Genomic DNA, 6,839 nt, shown 5'->3' with positions numbered 1-6,839 from the left:
CCTTCACCTCGCTGAAGGCTTTGCCTCAGATCCGCAAATGTGTTCGGTGTAACGCTTTGCATCTCAAACCTGCAATCATCAGTGTTTGCTCGTTTTACAGCCTCGCACCTCACATAGCTGCAAGTATACTTAATTTCAGTTGAAATACCTGGGGGCTTTCCTCCCAGACTACCGTGTTTGTTCGGACTATGGCCTTGCACTTTATATATCTGGAAGCATACCAATTTCAGTTCAAATACCACGTTTCGTGTCTTCAACTTTACGGGATCCCGAGATATAAACATCTTAGTATAATAATAATTGTAGTATCCACCTTTATTCTCTTCCAAACCCTTTTCTTCTACTCTAGATCACGATCAAAAACTCTGAAATATGTATCTAATTATTGGGATTACAGAGTAAGATTTATAATAATATTGTACAGTTAGAACGTTAGTCATAGGCGTGCCCTCCTAAAATTTTCTGGAGGGGACAGTACCCTTCACTCAACATTGTGGGCTAAATTTAAAGAAAGGCGGATGTCATTGCACTCCCCCCTTAATTTTCAAATCGTCACATAACATGAATTAAAGTGCTGCAATTTAGGATAGATAAATCCTATCAATGGTTTTAACAGGTTCTATTGCAGCGATAGAAACAATCCTATTTATGGTACTGTTGACAATATTTATTATAATTAATGAGTTTTCCAGGGCGATGATGGTAATTTTTAGGTTTCATGGCAGTACAATGAACTTATGACCAGTGACTAAGTATATTATTCAAGTTCATGTTTTCATTTATGATTTGCATTGTTTCCCATTTTGACACTGAAATTGGGTCTTTAAGTGTCCTGTTAAATACCTCCAACTTCTGATAATATTTCTAGCCATATGAGCCCAAGAAACGTAGATCCTTCTTCAAAAAGCCGCAAAACCCAAGCTGCAGATCCTGAAGATGTGTTGACAATTCCGTCAGTCTTCATCTTTTGCAACGTAGAGAGAATTTCTTCATAATGTTAATCAACTCCCGTTATTAGACTAAGTCTACAAAATTCACCTAGTGGGACATAAGGATTTAATGTTTACAATGTTTAAGACGGGGCCTCGATTAGAGCAGAAAATCGCGACCTCACCAAAAGTTACTGCGAAAACAGTACTCATGCTTCGTGCACCCACTGGAAAGATTTTTTCACTACTTCTGATGCACTTCAGACACCCTTAATCACAAGATTAATACTACGAGCTCCACAATGTACGTACAAAGCAAGAAGTTACTGTTTACATATAATAGATGGGATACTGATTCCAGAGCCGTCACTAGTATTTCCAGAGCCACCGTAAACTTGTCCACTGAGTTAAGCAATTGAAAGCTGGAGTCTCACCATCTCATCCAGAATAACTGGACTCACCAGTAGTTTTTTGTTATACTGTAGAATACAAGAAAACTTTCATGAGAACAGAGATCTTCATCAACTTACCTGGCACAAATACTTAATTCTTATTCGCCATTCACATCACAGGAACCGTCAGACACGATAGAGAACAGAGGTGGGTTTCGATATTTGATTTTGTTACATATATGAAAAGCAATTTCTTGGCTTGTGGTTTTGAGATTTCGTTCTGTTATTTACATCCGTGAAATTACCTCTCTTTATGTTTCCCTTTATCCGGCTCTTCAACTGTGGAAAATCTTCAGAGCAAAGGCTCATCAACTGAAATAAATTCCTGAACCGGGAGTCTTGTTCTCTATATGCGAATCCTTGTTTTGCAAGATAACGTATACTTGAAATTACATTTTTTCCCAGGAATTTCTTGGTGTTCAGTAGTTCATCTAAAATTTGTCTGTTTTATTGGTTTTCTATTGGATTTTTTCTCTGCGTGTAGCTCAGTACAGCCAGTTTATGGCATTCTGAAGTTTCGTGTATACTTAATTTCTCTTTAGCCTTATTCCAGTTGCAAAATCCTACAGTAGAGAAATCGTCTTCCATGGTTTTAGTAAGAAGTTTTTTAAAAAAAAATCAAGATGTCCATGCAGTAAAAACAGAAAACGACGTTAATTTTGTTTGGATAGATGTGCAGCCACGGAAGGAACCAAGTTGGCACAAATTTCAATGTTCTACCTTTCAGGGACTGTCGTGGAACATGTGTAGGTAACACTAAAGTCTAATTGGGCTTTGAAAGATTCGAAGGGTGGGGAAAATCTGAACCACTTGCTAAACGTGGAGATTGAGAGGTTTTTTTTCTATAGACGCTAATGGTGATGGTGACCAATACAAGATTTGAATTTCCATTGTCAGTTTCAGGTTGTTATCCTTCAGCTGAACTATCATTTGAATTAATTTTTCTCTTCTTTTCTTCAACAATGGCACTGCTTTGGCCCACATGCTATTTTCTTTGCTTTTTCTTATGACAAATTGATCCATTTCAAACAATAAAACAACACTAAACAGAAAGAAGAAATGAAAAACTTCATATCAACATTATATTCACAATAACACATAAAAACAGCTGTCTAAATAACGCTACTGTTGGAGAAAGCACTCTGCAAAACTTTTCCTTTCAAAAACAGTGGCGCACTTACGCATAGCCCAGTTGACCAAGTTCAACAATACATTAGAGAGAACACGCAAAGAGACCTACGTTACCCGCAAACGAAGAAAAAGATCTTTTTAGGCAGCTTTTGAGTTATATTTCCGAAGCTAAACAGTGTTGTAAGTCTTCCATAGATTGTCGAGGTTAGCACAATAATGATGGTATTTTTACGCGAAACCGATACAGCAAGAGTCGGTATATTAAATAAAAAAAATATAATTCCACATTTTCTCTTTTCTCTTTGTAATGCTATAAGTGTAGAAGGAAAGGAATCTTTTTAGATACTTAGAAAGCAACATTTTTTTTTTTTTTGCCGCTGCCGCTTTCTTGGAAGACTGAATTAAAAATTTCAATTCTGAATTTGAAACTGAGCATGAAACTTTTAATAAGTACTAAGTCAAAGTCGAAATATTTTTGCCTTGGAACCAAGATGTAAATCTTTCACAAAGCTGTAGCTGTTCAAAATGAAAACACACACTAAGAACTGCGTACTCTTAATTAGAACCTGTTTTCATAAAGATTTTTATAAAGACACACACATAATTAATTATATTGTCAGTGATAGGCTATATAGTGTTCATTGGGCCAAACACTCCAAACAATAAAGATTCATCTTACACTGGAGAAATAGTTATGCTTCGTTTTTCATTATCATTTGACCATAAAACAAATGCCGGAGAGATATATTAACCTCGTATACAAATGCGCGGTGTTGGAATGTATAACTCGTTGAGATATAATGCTTTACTTTTTAAATTTTCAATACTTCCGCGTACTCCTAAAAAATGTAATAAAGAAATAACGTCCAGTTAAAAAAGTATTCAATTATAATTCAACAATCTTCACAAAATTTGCAACCGAACAGTGAAAACGGCATCTTTCCAGAGCTTGCAGTTTCCGAGATATGATTGTTAAAGAATTTGCCACATACATATAAACGTTTCTTGACCACCAACATATATAAGTAGCGTTTTAATATATAGATATTTCAAAATTTTATTTTTTCTGCAAATGAATGTGTGCACGCTTTGTGGTAGTTTCTGACGTAGCTGTTACATTGTCGCTATTTCCTATACTTCATTTATATTCCCTGGTAATTGTTACAGAGTTTTCTTCAATGAAACTGTAATTCCTTTCAATTTCAGGAATTATTCATTGACAATCGACGTTCCAATTCCAGTATTTCATCAGTTTTGCGAGATGTTTGGGGAAGAATTCCTGCTATACAATTTTCTGGGGAGGACAATCCCCTCTTAGAAAATTTCTGGGGGAACGCGTCCCCCTCTTCCACCCCAGCTGGCACGCCCATGCTTTGGTGCATCCCGTCCGTTAGTCCGTACGAAACTGAACTTGACTTCTGTTTTTTTTTTTTTTTTTTTGCAATTGGTAGCTAGAGTAATTATCTCGAAAGAGTTCGTTAGTAGAGTATCATAAACCAGGAGGTTGTGGATCAGAAGCCAGGAGTGGTAGAATTAACCATTCTTGCTTTCAACGTTGATCCTGTACACCAAAAATGGTAATAGATAGCAAGAAATTGTTTCCGGCAGTCGATTTAGCATCCCAAGAATACCTTTCAACTCCATCCTTAATACTGTATTGAAATATAAAGTAGCAGAAATAAACTAGTTCCCGCATTAACATCGAACGGGGAAAAACGGTAATATATAGTGAGAAGCAGTTCGGGGAAATCGACTAAAAGATTCCAAGAACACCTTTCATTTCTATCCCTAACACTTTGATAAAACTGGAAGCGGTAGAAATCAACAACAAAAATCCGTTTACTTTTCATTACTGGGGAGCAAAAGCTGTAATAGAGAGCGAGAAGCTGTTTTCGACAATCGACTGAGCATCTCAAGGATACATTTTGTCTATCCATAACACTTTAATAAAATCAGAAATGACAAGGTGTCAACTGAAATTCCAAAATGAAATTTCATGACCTTTTCTTTAACAAACCATTAAATTTAGTAACATTCTCAAAAGCGAATTTGAGTGCGACTTGGGCCAATTTTCATGCACGTGATAGAAGCGTGCTTTTCTTGTGATTTGGTAGCGTCTAAAACCACAGACGTTTATGGTGTGAATTTTGCCATTTTATAGAGCAACATTTTCCATTATGAACTTATATTTGTACAGATAAAATGAATCGTTACCCAAAAGCAAAATTTCGTGACTTTTTCTTGACTTTCATTACCGTTTTCTGATTTCGTGACTTTTTAAAATCCCTTTCGTTACCTATAGACACCCTGGTAATCGTATGACTTCCAGTTTCAATGTAATATACATACAACATGACCTAAAAGAGACAGCGAGAAGAGGTTTTTTATTTTCAAAAAAGGGGGTTAGCGTTCGTAAGATATGTACCGTCTCTTTTTTACCCTGTAATCAAACGTAATTATTAGAAATCAACCACTTCCGGTTTTAACGTTCATCGTTGTACAGTTTTGTTCAAGAAATCTTGACCACTCACCCTGCTATGAAAGATGATACTCTTGGAACCGCAAAAGGAAATTATAATGCTGTGGCTCTAAATAAACTTCTTAATCGACCAAACAAAATTCACATTTATTTGATTTAATTCTAACGGTAGGTAAGTCTACAGGCCTTTTCAAAGAGTGTCGAGTGGCAAAGATTTCTTGAACAAGACTGTATATGACAAACGGCAATAGATAGTATAGTATAGTATAGTAAATTAATTCCTCCGTCCTGCTTAAAAGGAGAATTTCGAAAACTCTGAATTCCATTCCTTTTAGTTCAGAGTTGGTATACCAAATTTCACATTTCGAATTTAGAAATTTCACATTTTCTGAATAAATAGTGGTAAATTTTAATATTATAGAAATCGTCTCTATTCTCCATCTTTAAGAGGGGAATTTCCGGAAACATACGTTCAATTATTTTCAGTTAAGAAATCAAAGCCAAATTTCACACCTCAAACGTAAGAAATTGCAGAAATTTTAATAGGTAGACACTTTCTTCTATCCTTCTCTCAAGACAGAATTTTCGGAAAAGCTAAACATGTATAGGTTTACTTTAATTTGAGTATAATTTTGAAATTTCACGTCTCCAATATAAATAATTCTTACATTTTTCATTTTCTAAAAATAAATGAAATAAAATAGTTGAAAAATTAATGTCATACGAATTACTCCTTTCTTGTTTAGGTGCGGAATTTTCAGAAATTGTGAGAAACATGTTCAGTTATTTTTAATGGTTAGTTTATAGGCGTAGTTTCATCTTCCTTACTTCAGGGATTAGCAAGATACGCTATCCTATTTACACCCCTAAGGATACATATTTCGAAAAACCCTTCTTTATCCCTTGCTTTCGTCAGAAAGAGTATTCTTGCTAATTATATTATTATTGCTTGGACGATAATGACTGTATATTGTCTTATATACAGTATAGATTATTGCCCTACAGGATCCCAAAACTTTAATTTAGAAAACACAGCGTCTTGTATCATTTCCTACTTTATAACACTACATTGAATAATCTATAAGAACATTGTACTTCTGTGAAACTACCTCGCTCAACAGTACTAAATGATCACCGAAGGCTACCATAAAATGGAGGCTCCACACCACTAGATCCACTTCTTTAGTTAACTAAACATTAAGTATAATACCGAAGTACCATTATATATAAAGTGAGAGTGTAGAAAAAATGAACCTCTTCAATAACAGTTAAAAGAATAACAGAACATGAAACAAAAAATAATATAATAATAATAATAATAATAATAACAACAATAATAATAATAATAATAATAATAATAATAATAATAATAATAATAATAATAATAATAGGCCCCGATAGCTGCTGCGACTAAGTTATTGCGCACGATAGCTCTTGAAAGAAAGGAAATTTTTATTATATATATATATTGCAAACCATGGGTGGAGTAAATATTTCGGAGGAGCTAGTTAATTAAAGTGATCCATAATCCGAAAGTGGTAGAAATCAACCATTTCCAAGTTTTAACGTTGACCACTATAAAACAAAAACGGTTTTCGGCAATCGACTAAGCATTCCAAGAATACCTTTCATCCCCTTTCGTTACCAACGGAATGTAATAGAAATAAACCGGTCCGGTTTTACGTTGAACATTATAAAGCAAAATCGATAAATAGGGAGTAGCGACTTTCTATAATGGGAAATTCTTTAGATTGGATCTGACAAGAGATTACCGAGAAATAAATTACCACACGGAAATCAAGCCCAAAACTTGGCTAAGCTCGGCCAGCAAATGTAGAGATCTTAACT

This window comes from Thermobia domestica, chromosome 4 (genome assembly GCF_964235325.1).
Source record: "Thermobia domestica chromosome 4, izTheDome1.hap1.1, whole genome shotgun sequence".
NCBI classification, from domain to species: Eukaryota; Metazoa; Arthropoda; class Insecta; order Zygentoma; family Lepismatidae; genus Thermobia; species Thermobia domestica.
Note: the sequence above shows the minus strand (reverse complement) of the source record.